This window comes from Protopterus annectens, chromosome 4.part1, assembly GCF_019279795.1.
Source record: "Protopterus annectens isolate FY-2018-M chromosome 4.part1, PAN1.0, whole genome shotgun sequence".
Lineage (NCBI taxonomy): Eukaryota > Metazoa > Chordata > Ceratodontiformes > Protopteridae > Protopterus > Protopterus annectens.
In genome coordinates, this window is record NC_056734.1 from 338,882,884 (window position 1) to 338,899,349 (window position 16,466).

The following is a 16,466-nucleotide window of genomic DNA, read 5'->3' on the forward strand; positions in this document are numbered from 1 at the left end:
TGTATGAACACACTATGTAAGAATTTTCCCTGTTGTTGTGTCTTTGTACTACTGTTATTTATGGCTTGGCCCATAATGTCCCATGTTAAGAGGTTGACAGCTATGTACATGGAACATCACATATACAATATAAGCAGTCATATGTTCTCACAAGTGAAATCTAACATATTTAGAAGGAAGTAGTTGTAGTCTCTGTATTTATATTATCTGTGAAGTTCTAATGCTCTTATATTTTTTTCTCACCCAACCCCATTTCTTCTTTTATTTATTAAATATATTTATTGTTATCATTTGATATTATGTTTTTTGTTATTACCGCTCTTGCTGGCCTTATGTATAATTTAATATTGCTTTGCTGTTAAGAAACATTCATTTACATTATTTATTGTTGTGTTCCTCATTATATTATTTTATATTTGTTTCCATTACTCATTATTGTTTTGTCTTATGTTATTAATTACATTTGTTTGGGTTATGTTTATTTTTCCTGATGTTTATATTTCATTTACCACTGTGCGACAAGGTAGGTCAGTTCCTGGTGATCCACTTACCTTGTCTCCCCTGGCCAAAACACTGGGGCCCACCATATCTGGGCCACAGCCTGGTGGCACCCCCTCTGCTGCTACTGTACTACTGGCTCCATCAGGTAGTTCCTCCCAACAGGCGCTGGGTGGTATCCCTTCTATGAGTGGAGCTTGAGAGGGTGCTTTTGTCACCCAAGACCAACTGCCAGGCATGGTGTGTAGGTTTGTGCACCAAACTGTTGGTGCCCACCTATGCTGGATGGAAAGCATGCTGTCCATCCTGGTGGGGCAGTATCAGCCTAGGCACTGGCATTGACCAGTGCCTTCACATGAGCAGTGAAGGTGCAGTGCTGACTGTCCTGTGGGTGAGGACTTCAGTCGCACTTCTACTGTGTCTGATGTCCATGGAACAAGGGATTCCACAACACCCTCCCCAAGCAAGGCGTTCTCTCCCCTCTTGTGTCAAACACCAACCCTGTCTGTTGTCTTGTCTGTCAGCAAAAGCTTCCTCACCTTTCCAACTTACCTTCCCCACACATACCTATGTCCTTTCCCCAACATTCCACTCTCTCCTTAAAAAATGAATATGAGCACCTGTACCCCCAAAAAAATATCATCCCATAACCATTTCATTTCCAACATGATACATATGTTTGAATATAGTTATGGGGAATGGGAATTACATCAGTAAGCCTTTCTTAGAATTGTACTGATGACATGCCATTTATCTCCAGCTGTGTTACACTTACAGAGGATTTAGAGTACAGCAAGGGTATAATGCTGTGCATTAACTAGGTACACAACTTTCCCGGATACTTCCTTTGTTAGCAGCTGTAATTGTATACTGCTATTTGGTTGGCACTGTTGTTTATACCTATGTTATGTAGGCGGGGGATCCTGCTATGAAGCGCACCACAATGGACTCCTGTGTTGGGTGTGTAACCATATGTATCTGTCATGGCAAAAACAGGAGTAAGTCACTATTGCTACTATCCTAGTTGTGTCCACAAACCTTGTATGTTTGGTACACTGTTGAATATGAGATGTGTAATCAAGCGGGGAATACTGATAGCCTTCGTTTATTGCTGTATCGCTACATACTGTACTCCCATGTATGTGATCCTGACACGTGTTCTCATTTATCTGTATTTCAGGAGTTATCAAGCATGCAAGATGCAGGACTCCTTTTATTGAGGCAGAAAACAACCTCATCATTGAGGGTTTGTGCCAACACTACCAAGTCCTGATGTCCAGAGGTAGGGCAAACAGGCAAGAGAGTGCAGCCTTGTGGGATGAACTGGTGCATAACATTAATGCTGTGGGTCACCACAATTGTACATATGGGCAGGTGCGACACTGTGCCATGAATCTGATTAACTCGGTATGCAGACATGCAGCAGATGTGATTAGGGATTGTCAGGTCACTGGTTGTGGTCCTGGAGCAGAACAACTTGTCAACCACAAAAGAATTTGTGGTAAACCTTGCAATACAGGACATCTCCCAGGCATCCCTCACCCAATATGTCGTGGATGTGGGTGCTGCTGTTTCCACTCAAGAGTAGCATCCAGGTATTCTTAGTTGGATCAGCACTGGAATACTGTAGCATTCAGCGTGTCAGGGTGCACATAGTTTTACATGGGTGTTAGGTGTTTTATGGGGGGAAGGAGGCTAACTGCAGTTTTAAGCTCATGCTCAGATTGTGACCCACATACACGTTAACATAGCAGCTACTGCAAATGTCAGATATTCGGATGTATTACCCCTGTTATACTGTAACATGTGGTGCTGTTTACATTACCTCTCCCTCAAATATTTTCAGGACCATCAGGACTAGCAAGAGGCTGCATTCCTGCTGCTGGTCAGCACAAAACTGTTTTATCAGAGATGTAGATTTAGTTCAATGTATTTGCTAAAGTGTCATCCCAGGCCTGCTGGCTGGATTGATGTACTGTCTGCATGATTGCCAACTGTACATATATTTTCAGACTGTACACAGTTTAGACTCATACCTATGCCTTGTAGGTGTGACCACAGTAATTGATTTGACAGTATTGTCAGAACATTACAGATTGCCAAACTATTAACTCTGCAGAGCTTTGCAGAATGTCAACAGTGTACATCATTTGTGTTTTGCTCATGAAATTCTTGTTTAAAGAACTTTTATTTCCAAATAATTACAGATCTGGGTTAGAAAATAAAGTCCTCATGTCCTACTATATGATGTTGTGGGTTATACAAATGTATAATAGTGACAGCAGTGTATACAGCTTAACATATATTGCAACATAATACTGCGGATCATAGTAGTGCAGGTATTAATTAATATGTTATGTTTTTCCCTTTTTATCACAGGTGACCTGGGAGGTTGGTCTTTATCCCCTTCACATCCTGATGTCAGTGTCTCTTCAGACTCTGATGATGATGGTGGCCAAACTGAGAAACATCTTGGAGTTGCAGGGGCTGAATCTGACACAGAGGTTGACATTCCTCGCACACTCTCATTCTCACCGTACACAGCCCGTATCCCTAGACATAGCCAATCCCCTGTGGTCACAGATATTATACAGTTGGAGGGTGGGGACATTGAATAGGGAAGTGTGGCTACTGTGGCTGCATTGACTGTCAACACTGGCCATAACCAAACAGTTGTCAATGTTCCACACAGGCGGATTGATAGGGGTGCTCGTAGGATGACTGATGTCCCTTCACCACCTGTTGCAGATGTCTCATCACATGTTACTTGGCATATGTTTAAGGCCATCATGGAGGCACAGGCATGTTCATAAAGGAACTTCCAAAGAATGCTCAGGATTATGGATGCAACAGAGTCTGACATCCCTGACTGTTTCCAATGTGTTGCTGATATCCTGGAATGGTTGACTGATGCAGTGGAAAGACATTAGTCTGAGACAGATTGCAAACTATCTACCTTGAAATGCACATTGCCTGTGATGGAACGTCTGGATGGAGTTGAGTGTCAGCATCATGGATCAGCAAGTACATCTGCTGAGAGTCAACATGGTCATGCACAATCACATAACCATGTTGTCTCTCCCCAGAATGGAGTATGCTGTCCACCTCAAGATGTGGCAGGCAATGGGCTCATGGTACTGGGCATTTCCACAGAGGACACATTCCCAGCAGACAGCCATCACCCTCAGGTAGTAGCACAGCATCTGACCCTGGCCATGGAGGGACCAGTGCAACTCCTGGCAGAGCCAGTTAACATGTTCAGGGCCAGAGATGATAAACTGTCAGCTCTGTCATGCATGGCTCACAGCTCTCCAATGTACAGACATGTAGGGCTAGCACTGAACTTGGCTGTGTTCACACAGACGCTCACACACCACCATGACATTCAAGTCACCTACCGACACACACGCCACATTTCCATGGTCCATCCTGCCTGTTTCCCTTCCTGACTGACGCACATGCTTGACAACCTATTGGATCAACCTAGTCATGCCGCACCCCCACACAACACCTTGTGCAAGTGATATTACCTGTGCCACATCCCAATCATCTTTCTTATGGATGCAGGGAAATAAAGCAATGTGTTTGATGCACAGGGTGACTATCTACATTAATATGAATTTGTTTTATCCATTGTTGCTTTTGACATGTTACATTTACTGGTCATTTACAGATATTGTATATTGCCATTTATAATGAGTGTAACATAATAATGTGTGTACATCATGACGGATGCTGTTGTAATGACTATGTAGTCACACAATGACAAGTGTCTCATGGAAATGTTTACTTTTCAGTTTCAGGATTGTGTAGCCCACACCTATGGGCACACATCTACAACCAACATATCAACATCAGAGCACAGGATTGAAAGTCAGCACAGAAGAAAAATATCATCAGAAAGGTCAAACAGTGTAGGTTCAGAAGTTTGTAATTTCATATGTGTTTAATAGGGTAATAGACACAAGGGCTTCTTTAAGCCTAGCCATGCATCCCTAAACTCTGACAAGGCCTGATACCCTTGATTAGTGTAAGCAGGGTTTTGGGAGCTGAAACATCTATAAGCTGGGGCATGGGAGATAAACAATTTACAGTTTCCATGTGTCCATTAGAGACACTAGTCCTAAACCACGTATGATTGTTCTGTTCCCTATCCAATTGTGTAACTTGCACTTCATGGTTCATAGATAGGTACTAGGCTATTAGCCCTAGGGCCTATATAAGCCTAGCCAGAAAGGTACCCTGGCTTTCGCCACCGAAGAAAATTATTTTCCTGTGCTCCTGTCAAGCAGAGCCACAGAGGTGAACCCCGGGGTGAATTTCCAATTTCCTGTCCAATCATCAAGATTTTTCTTGAAGAGTGCTAATGAGGAGCTTTGTTTGATATAGATAGGTAGTTTGTTTCAGAGTAAGGGAAGGCTCTGGGACAGGGATCGAGCCCTCCAGCAGGTTCTGTTTATTGTGGTGACAAGGTCTAGGTCCCTAGAGCGTGTAGCTTGGAGGGATTGGGATTTCTTTAAGTGGAACATATCCAACAGCTCTAGGTTTGACATAGCTTTGTATGTTAGGCAACCTGAGTAAAGCTCTTGTTTTTTTAAATGGTCTGCGTAGGGCATCTGTTTGAGGCCAGTAATCCTCTTTGTGAGGTATTTCTGCAGTCTTTCCAGTTGTTGTAGATGTCTTGTGAGGTACATACCAAAAGCGGCATTATACTCTATAATGGGTCTAATGAGTGATGAGTAGAGAGGGATTATGACTTCTTTCTTCCTAGATGCGAAACCTTTTGTGATGAGGTGTGCCATGTAGAAGGATTTCCTGACTACTGTGGCAATGTGATTATCAAAGGAGAGACTACTGTCCACCTGTGTCCCTAGGTCTCTTATCACACTTTCAGTGTTAAGGAGACTACCACCTATGTGGTAGCTCATGGGTAGAGAGTTTTTATCAAAGGGGATGACAATGCACTTTTTGGCATTGAGCTTGAGGCCATGGCTTTGACACCAGGCATCTGTCTAAGTGAGGCACTTTTGTAGGATGTCCACATTGTTAGGAGTTTCAATTACTGCTCCTAGTTTGCAGTCATCTGCAAACTTCATTAGTCAAAGACCTTCTGTGTTAGCCTGTACTTCAGAGAAGTAGATACCAAACAGGAGAGGACCAAGGACTGAACCCTCTGATACTCCACTTGTCACTAGTCTGAAGTTGGATTTGGAGTTTGCTACTTTCACATTGTGGGTTCTGTCAGTGAGCCAGTTGGCAACCCATTTTGTGACATAGGGATTTATACCTAGTTTAGTGAGTTTATCTATAATTCCAGAGTGAGGGATGGTGTTGAAAGCCTTGGTGAGATCTAGATAGGCTGTGTGAACCACCTTACCCTTGTCTACGGCTGTGGTGACTGCTTCAAAGAAGTCTATCAGGTTTAGGAGACATGATGTGCCTTTTACAAACCTGAACTGGGTGAGCTCCAGAGTTTGAAGATTACCAATGTCTTTGTTTATAAGTTCTATGATGATATATTCCATGGCCTTGCAGACCAGGCTTGTTAGGCTAATGGGGTGGTAGTTCCTGGGGTCCGTGGTGGCTCCTCTTTTGTGGAGTGGGATAACCATTGCTGTGCTCCATTCAGTGGGCAGAAAGCCTGAGGTGAGGCTATTATTGAATATGATGCTAAGGTGGGGTGCCAGTTCATTCTGTAATTCATGTAGAACGCAGCCTGGGAGGTTTTCAGCTCCCATGGATGCTGTGTTCTTGGCTTTGGAGAGTGTGTTTTGTACCTGTGCAGCCATGATTACAGGAACTTTGCATTCTTCCAGTATAGAGATGGGCCCTTTAGGGGGAGGGGAGTAAAGTTAGCACTGAACCTATCTGCCAGGATGTTGGCAATATAGGTTCATAGGTTCATAGGTTGGTACTAGGCTATCAGCCCTACGGCCTATACAAGCCTAGCCATAACAATTCCCTGGCTATTTCTTCCCATAGTATTTACTTCCCTTGACCCCTGTCTAGCAGGTCGACTGACGTGATCCCTGGGGTGAATTTCCTATCTCCCATCCAATCATCAAGGTTCCTTTTGAAGAGGGCCAAAGAGGCACTCTGCTTGACATGTATGGGCAGTCGATTCTAGAGTCTGGGGAGTCTCTGGGTCATGAACCTATCCCTCTAGCATATTTTATCTCTGTTACTATATTCACTACTTCCAGTATAGTTGGTTTAGATTTGATTTCCATTTTCTAGTAACTGCTTTTTTGACAGCCACTTATATTAGACACAGCAAGGCCTTACCATGTCTAGGCAATTCTGATTCTTTATCAGAGCTCAGAAAAATCATCTCCCTCATTAGATCAATCTGCCCACACAGCATCTCCAAAAGTGCATCCCGCAGGGAATCCTTAAAGTCCCCCAACTCACTGCACTCCCAGAAAATATGTCCCCAATTACCTCTTCCTTCTCTTTCACACTAGGTTTCTTTGAGAACTAATACCTCTTTTATGCCTAAAGTGGAATCTGAGTTTATGTCAAACTATCTTTCTCCCTGTTTTTTTCCTGAACCTAAAAATGAAGGAGAAAAGATATTCCATACCTTGGATGTCTGACTGAACTAAATCTTTTAGATCCTCACGTCAACTCCTAATTTCTTTTGAAGCTAAGTAGGGACACCCTGTATCATACCAGACAATTTCCAAATGGTTGTCTAAGGCTATTACTTTTTGTTATACTTACCATAACAAAACTATTCCAAGCTGGGTCAAGGCTCACTCTTCAAGAGCTTTGTCTTCATCTATGGCTTTTTAGAAAGGGATGGATTCTAGAAGTATTCTAGAGGCTGCTACATGGTCCTCTGTATATACTTTTACAAAGCACTATAAGCTTGATACTGTCACTAGGTCCAGATCAAGCGTATCTAGTAATATTTTCCAGGGCTCCGGGACCCTTTTCTTTCCACTTCCAAAATGTAGTTAGCTATGGTAATCTACCCATATAACTAAAGCTACTGAAGCAGTGATCAGTATGATGAACATAGTAGAGGTGTTTAAGTTGAACTTATCATAACAGTAGATGTTCAAATATCAGTTGACTTTGTATACTTAGTGCCATTGTGCTGTAACTCAGAGCAGATCTGAGTGTTGCCATTGAGATTCTTGACATAGCTATAGAATACTTTGTGGTTGTCTTTAGAATCAGTGATCAGTGGTGATTTTGTTTTCGGAACTAGCTTTGGAGGATTTTATGAGGGATCTCACTTTCTTACTGAGGCTGACCAGGGAGTTCCTCCAGTCATGGGATTTTACGCTTTTTTGCAACAATTTCTTTCTTCTGTTGTAGAGTTTGTTTATGACAGGGGACCACCAGATTGTCTTCCTTTTTTTGGAGGATAGCATCTTGGTTCTGTTAGGGATAGCATGATCCATGCACTCGTGTAAGTGCTTATAAAGTGCATTTATGTAGGATTCAGCAGTTGTACCTCTATTGTCAGTCTGCATGGGTGTCGTGAAGTTTGCCACTTCTGTCTTAAGAAGAGTGAAGTTGGCTTAGGAGAAATCTTTTACGGTGGTTACACTAATGGGAGGTGGGGTCGGGATGTAGATGTCTAGGGTGAATAGCTTGTGGTCGGGTCTGACCAATGAGGAATTGACCTCTGGTGTAGAACACCGGTCACCCATGTTGGTAATGACCAGGTATAGGATATTGCTGCCCCTGGTGGGGGTGTGGATACGTTGATTCGAGGCATTGGAATTTATGAATTCCAGAAAATTTTGAGCAAAACATTTGGTACATGAGTAGTTTTCCCAGTTAATGGTGGGGTAGTTGAAATCGCCCATTATTAGGGTGTTGGGTTGTACCCTAATATTTTCCAGTGTATCAAGAAATGAGAAGTGGGAATCCTGGGGCATGGTGGGGGATCTGTAGCAAGTTACAATTTGGATTGAAGTCTTGCCCAGAATTAGTTGCACTTGGATAATCTTGGATGCATTATGCTGAGCAATTAGCCTGGAGATGTGGATGTCCTTAATGAATATGGACACACCTCCACCTTTAGTGTTTCAGTCCAGGTTAGGTGGCTGAAAGGTGTGGTATGAATTATAGCCTGGTAATGCAGGTGTGATCTCTGGAGCCTTGAACCAGGTCTCTGTCACTGCACAGATGTTGATATTCTCCATTTTAAGGAGTGCCTTGAGTGAATGCATTTTGAGGTTTAGCCTTCTAGCATTGAGTAGCATTACCCTTAGATTTTGCTTGCTTGAACCTGTTACGGTGGTGAATTTGTCATTTGAACCTTGCCTAAAAAAAGGCACTATAGGGGTGGCAAGAGCCTTAGCCAGTATCCGGAATCCCAAGGGTGACAGGTGCAAGCCATCTCTGGCAAAGCATCATGATCTGTTAGTCATATATCATCTCAGGCAGACAGATACTGGATCCCCTTAGAATGACAGCAGAAGCTTAGCCAATTGTTGAAGTCAATCATTTTGTCCTTGCATTGTGGTATCATTCTGGGTGATGGCAGGATGCTACTCAGGGCTAGGGTCATACCTACCTGGGCTACAAGATCAGAGAGCTCCTCCATGTCTCTTTTCATGTAGTCCAGGGAGGTATGTCTCAGGTCATTCACACCAACATGGACAATGAAAGAGTCATATTTGTACTTGCTGTGGAGTGACCTGAGTGCGTGCGTTATGTGGCAGATCCTGGCACCAGACAGGCAGCTGACAGTAACTGTCTCCTTGTTTAGCTGGTGAGTGGAACACCAGTGTGCCTGACTATAGAGTCATCTATGACTAGAATGTTGGGTACGTTGTTATGCCTTATGGGCTGTGGTTGAGTGGCACACTGAGTTTGTGGGCTATGTGTCATTTGGGTTGTGTTGAGGGGTGGAGGTTGCTTGTGTTTCTGCTTTGGAGGTCTCTGTTGCTTCAGCAGATTTTTATTGAGAGCCTCCTCAAATGTAGGTGTGTGTTTTGTGTTGCTATGTGTGTGTTTTGGTGGTGTAGGCTTTGAGGGACTATGTGATGAGTGTGGTGTGGTGCAAGTGTTTACTGTCTCCTCTTGACTGTCTAGTCCAGTCTTGGGTGAAGAGAGCTTTTCTGTTTGGCTATATAAGTGCATCTCTCACAGGTTGTAGTATTCGGTGGTAGGAGGAGAGGGTTGTCTGTGTACATGAGGCAATTGCTGCATTGCCCCAAGATGCCCAGATTCATCAGGTAGACAGGAAAAAACACCAGGAGCTGACCCTTAGACATGCCTGGATGGGTGCTTATTTATTAAGTACTAAAAACTGTTTTCCTCGAGACAAGTGAAGAAAGTTGAGTGTTTTGTAATTTGTAGCTTATTTAGTGCTTACAATGAGTTCTGAACAAGTGATGAGCTCAAAGAAACAGATTTGAGTACAAAAACTAAAAAACTGGCTAGTTCTAAATGAAAATTTGAAGAACAGACTTTATGGCGACTTTATGGCGCTGGGAATAGTTTAACTCTAGCTAAGTGGTGATGCAGAAAGTGTATTTTTTAATATAACAGTAGCAAATGAGCAAACTGATTTAAACAAATTAACCAATTAACCAATAAAAAGCTAAAATCTGAGCCCTGTTCCAGCAGTCTTCGATCAGACAAGTTTTAACCGCACACTCCTGCCACTAAGGTGCAGAGGAACCTTCTCCAAAAAAGATGGTCTGGATTAATTCTCAAGTTATACAAACAAAACTAGATTCAGCAGGCCTGAATTTAGTGTATGCTACTGCAAACAAGGCATACCAATTTCAGAAATAAACAGTTCAAATAAGCAGGCACAATAATCCTTTAACCAGAAACTCCCAGCTCAGAAGAGCAGAATCTAGCCTCTCCTCCCACAAGAGTGCAGACCACAAACCTTCTTAATGTAAAATAACTGGCCTGAATCCCAAGTGCTTAAACCAGAACTAATACACTTTTAGAATAACAGGCATTGAGCCTTCAATCAGCAATTCCCAACTTAGAAGGATGTAAGCTACCTGTCCTGCCACAACAGTGCAGACCACAAGTCTTCTTAATGTGAAATAACTGGCTTGAAGCCCAAGTGCTTAAACCAGAACTAATACACTTTTAGAATAACAGACACTGAGCCTTTTCTTTTGCATTAAGGCAGAACTCTGCTTCACATGGATGGGGAACCTGTTCCATACAGGTTGTAGTCTCTGGGTTACATACCTTTCTCTCCAGCATGTTCTATTTACACCACAGGCAATGTGTAGGTCTGTAGAGCAAGTAATTCTGGTTCTAATTGCTTCAGGGATATGCAGAGGGTCCTCAGTGGAGTCTGACACCACCCTGTATGGCAGGCATACAGCTCCCCTCCAAAGCATATAGGAGACAGAATACATGGATAGGGCCTTGACGCGGTCTGCAAATGACAGGTTACATACACCATGTAGTGGTTTAGTGAGGAACGTCTATGGATGTTACAGTTGTCGGTTATGCCTGGTTAGTTACATACCAAAGGTGGCATTGCACTCAATGCTAGGTCTGATGAATGTAGAATACAGTGTAACAATGACTTCCTTGGATTTACATGCCATATGTCTATTTATAGGTTGCGCAACATAGAATGATTTCCCTAGTATTACAGATTTGTGACAGTCAAAGGCTAGATCACTGTCTATGTGTCCATAAGTCCCTAACTGCTGGGTCAGCTGTTAAAGGTGTGCTGTTAATACAATAGTTCCCAAGGGTGGATGACTTCACAAAGGATAGTATTGTGCATTTATTGGCATTTAGTGTTAGTCCATGGCTCTGACAACAACTGTATGTCAATGTCAACCACTCCTGGATAACATTTGTGTCAGTGTGGGATTCAGTGACAGCTCCTAATTTGCAATCATCAGCAAATTTCATCAGCCAGAGACCACTGACAGTGGCCATGAATGCAGAGAAGTAAATGCCTAAAAGGAGCAGTCTGAAGAATGATTTGTGGTGGGGTCCACTGGTGACTTTCAGCATTGTAGAGGTGGACTCCCCAATGCTAACTTCCTGAATCCTGTCTGTCAGCTACTTGGCTATCCACAAGCTGACATACTAGACTGCAGCCAACCTCTTGAGTTTGTCAACAATGCCTGATGGGCTTATAGTGTCAAATGCCTTGTTTGGCCATGGTAGGCAGAATGAATCATTTTCCATCATCCATTGCTTGGTTTACCTTCTCAAATAGGTCCACCAAGTAGGGTAGGTATGATCTGCCCATGATGAAACCAAATTGGGTTTGGTCCATTGTCTGGAGGTGTACTACTATTGATAATTTCCAGGATAATTCTTTTCTTTTACATATCAGACTACAGAGACTTCTGGGTCTGTAGACCCCAGGGTTTGTAGATGGCCCACCTTTGTGCAGAGGGATGACTGTTGCTGTTCTCCATTCACAAAATATGATGCCTATTTGGTGGCAACAGTGAAGTACTAATCCCAGAGGCCCTGAAAGGTCATGTTTCATGCTATAAATAAGATTAGTAATGGAGAAGTTAAAGAAATAGAGAATGATATTATGGAGTGTCTGTGAAATGAATGATTCAGTGTAGAAAATCTAACTCAGAAAGCACCACAGCAGAATGGACCAATCAACATCCAAATTAAGGAAAAACCAGTGGAATGGGAAGCAACTGGTCTGTTGACATATGAAGATATTTTGGAGCCTTCCAGAGTAAATCAGTATAAATGTTCACTTGAAGCTGGACAGCAAGATTAGGAACGGGAAACTGGCAACTCTGACGAAGTAAAAAGTTGAGGAGTGATAGGCCATTGAGTTCCCATATGACAGAGCAACGGATGACATGGGATGAAATTGAAGAGAATGTGCTACAGGAAGATGTTATAGAACTTTCTATATAATGTCTGCAGAGGATGTTATATAACTTTCTATAGAATGTCCGCAGAAAATGGAGAACAAAAAATGTGCCCTCTGTTTAGAGGAAAAGGAGCGAAGAGAAGAGTTTCTTGATCTAATATAGACATATTAAGATCAATGAAAGAGATAGACTGGGAAGGTCAATAAAACCTCAAAAGTCAGTAGTTTGATAAAACAAGTGAACACAGCACCTAGGACGGTCCATAGCGCTCCATGCAATATAACAGAAGTAAACAGGATATATTACTGTGCAGCCAAAGTAATAACATATAAAATTCTACCACTAGAACACAGGGTAGTAAGGGAAAGGAAAGGGAGAAATCAAATACTATCATGGAAGTATCGAATAGAGAAAACTATAAAGCAATTAAGACAAGAAGTGTCACTGTTAGAAGAGCATAGAAGAGTACAGAAGAGGGAACAGATCAACAAAAATATTCAGAAAGACAGACCAGATAAAAGCTATGCACAGTATTATAACCGATCAGTATTTATCATGCACTATCGCAAACAATAAACTAAAAATATCAGCACAGGCAGAAAAAAAATTAGAAGATACACAGAAAATATAAAGGAAAAGTACAAAATAAGAAATTTATTGATAACCCAAAAAAGTTTCATAGAGAATTGGGAAACAAGGCAAAAGGAACTGAAACAACATCAAAAAAAGAAGAAACAGATATATTTTAGAGAAGTATTTATGAAGATTCTATGGAACATAACAATGATGCTAAATGGATAGGATTAGTAAAAAAAAAGAATAAGAAGTCAAAGTACAGGATATGAAATGGGACAAAGTAACAGAGAGATTGAAACAGACTTAAGAAAAGCCTCTAATTGGAAAACCCTAGGCCCAGATGCAGTACCTAACTTCTGATTAAAAGTATCAACATCTTTGCATGAAGATTTAGTCAGGAGTAAGAATTATATGCACACTCTGAACAGACACCAACCTGGTTACAACAGGAAAAGCAACACTTCTACTTAAGAGTGAACCTGCAAGCTATACTAAAAATTATAGACCCTATACCTTGCCTTCCAATGATGTATAAACTATACACAAGCATTGCCCCCATAATCTCAAAAGCGTGCACAGCATGCAAGATCGGTGCAGGAGCTCAAGCAGGCAATATGTCTGCCATGCGATCCAGGAACAGCCTGCAGGGGGGTGCATGAGCATTCCTGCACTAATCCTGCATGGACGAAGCCCGTGTATGCAAATCACCCCATTTGCAGGAGAAATCCATGCAAATGAGGTGAATTTGTGATCCAGAAAACTTGCGACCGTCCGTGCAGGACTATTGCAATCAGCAGAAATGTACTCGGTTAGTAACCGAGTACATTTCCACAAAATCAAAAACGAAGGTATGACAGATCCAAATGAAGGCTGCATATCATGTAGTAAGCATGCCAATTGCCAAGTATAAGGCCATTGGCATTGCAAACAATACAAAAGTTAAACAAATCAACTTTTATTTTTTTTAGCTGATCTTGGCTGTTTAAGCATAGGGCAGTGGCGCGCAAATGGGATCAGGGGGAAAATAAAAAAAAATTAACCTAAATTAAGCATTCTAACTAAAATCAGTATTCTGCCATGCAAGTCAAAGGCAAGCAGAAGACAACCTGGCCAGTGAGCAGTGGTTGCTAAGGATGGAGGCTCAGTGTGAGAAAGTAACTATGCATTAAAAAAAAAAAAAATGTCCAAAATGTACACAACCAGCCAACAGAGCACGGAACCAGTGAAATAATAAAATATAAAATACCAATCAACATAAAATAAACGCTGGTACCTTATGGCACATAATTCAAAAAACACATAGATAGATGAAACAGTCAACGTAGGAATAGTCCAGGACATTTTCATTGGTCATCAAACAATGAACAATTAACCCCAGCATATACAGCGCAAACTCAATGTTAAATACTCACACATATATTGACATCTTTAAAAACATCTTATTAAATATTAAAACATATAAACACGTATTATATTATATTGTACTATGCCTAGTTTTCATCAATGAGAAATATAAAAAATATATATATTATATCAATGTAAAACAGTGGTAAGCAACTAAAAGAGTGGACTAATAGGTGTTTAATGTGTAGCTGTACCTAAACTAAATTCCTGTTATTTGGGTTTAAGCCTCCTGCTTCTTAAAAGAGGCTTAATCTGTGCTTTACAGATTGCTGTACAATATAATATAATACGTGTTTATGTTTTAATATTTAATAAGATGTTTTTAAAGATGTCAATATATGTGTGAGTATTTAACATTGAGTTTGCGCTTTATATGCTGGGGTTAATTGTTCATTGTTTGATGAGAAATTGACCAATGAAAATGTAAGGAGGAATATTTAAATCCTGAATGCTTTTATGTTATGTATAAGTATGAAGAAGCCTACGGGTGAAAGCGCTTACTTGTGAATAAAGGAACCTTTTTATACCATTTGGGCACTGTCCTGGACTATTCCTACGTTGACTGTTTCATCTATCTATGTGTTTTTTGGATTATGTGCCATAAGGTACCAGTAGTTATTTTATGTTGATTGGTATGTAACTATGCATTAGCAGGCAATCCTATGAAAATGAGGGGAAGGATAGTGAATCCCAATTTTCCCCAGGATGTGAGTCAGGTCCTAACAGTGTAAGACTAAGAATAGCTTGGTGCAAGCATAAGAGGTAGGCGACATCATGCGTGTGTGTGTCAGGCATACTGTAAGCGGATTGGAGACCTGTGGCTTGGGGTTGCTCCTAGTTTAGCACAGCTAAGCTAGGGAGCGTGTCTAAACCTGCCTAGCAGTCTTTACAAAGCCTAAGCGGGTGTGTGCGCTGTACACCAGGTTGCACAGGAAAAAAATAGAGGTTAAACCAGGAAATAGCAGCAGTGTGCACATTTGAGCACTCAAAGCGGTGCGCACACAGGCTTAAACAGGAAGGTAATGGGAACGGAAAACAGCAGTTGGAAGGTAATCAAGGAGAACTAGCTTAGCTGGCAGGTGAAATGTATCAGAATCAGACAATTACACGGGCAGCAGACCAGCTCAGCCCAGAACACTACTATAAACTAAGCAAACACATTCCCCTCTGTTTTTCCCACACTCTGCACCACTGGTGTATACAAGTGGGGACATTTTAACCAACAAACCTACCTGAGAAAGGCTGCAGCAGGCAACATAGAACAACATGTGCAAGAGGCTGAGGGTGGTGAGGATGTGAATGCTGCTGAACAACCCACAGTGAGGAGACGGAGAAGAATGTACAGACCCAGGGTAACTTACCAAGGGCTACATGAGCTGGAGATAGTAGAGCGCTGTAGGGTGAACAGAGACCTCCTATAGCAATGTGTTGAGCTGTACCGATCACACCTGTCACACCAAACTGTCCGAGGGCAACCCATCCCAGTGGATACCAAGATATGTGTAGACCTAGGTACACTAGTCACAGGTACCTCCCAAAGCACAACTGGGGTTTCATGGGGATCTCACAGTCATCAGCATCCAGAGTATTCCACAAGTTCCTGGATGCCATGTCAGCACATGCCAGTGAGCACATATATTTCCTCAACACCTGTGAGGTCTTGACCAGCAATATGCATCTCTTCCACCAAATAGCAGAATATCCCAGGGTAGTGGGTGCTATAGACTGCACGCATATACACATCAAAGCACCACCCATTGAGCAGGGTAGGGCCTACATCAACTGCAGGGACATCCTCTCCATCAACTGCCAGGTTGTATGTGATGCCCAGGGCATTATAATGAATGTGTGTGCTAGCTGCCCTGGAGGCTATTATGATTCCCACATATGGCATCTGATGCAGCTGTACCAGAGATTTGCCAGTGGGGACATCCCCTACGGTCATCTAGTGCGGGATGCTGAGTACACACTGGAGCCGTGGCTGATGACATCCATCAGAAATGCACACACACCTGAACAACAACACCATAATGAGGCACACGCACAGGCCAGACATATAATAGAGCATGTGTTTGGGATGCTCATGTCACAGTTCCAGTGTCTGGACATATCTGGTGGAGCCTTGTAGTATTCACCAGCTACATGTACCCAAATTGTTATGGCATGTGCTATGCTACA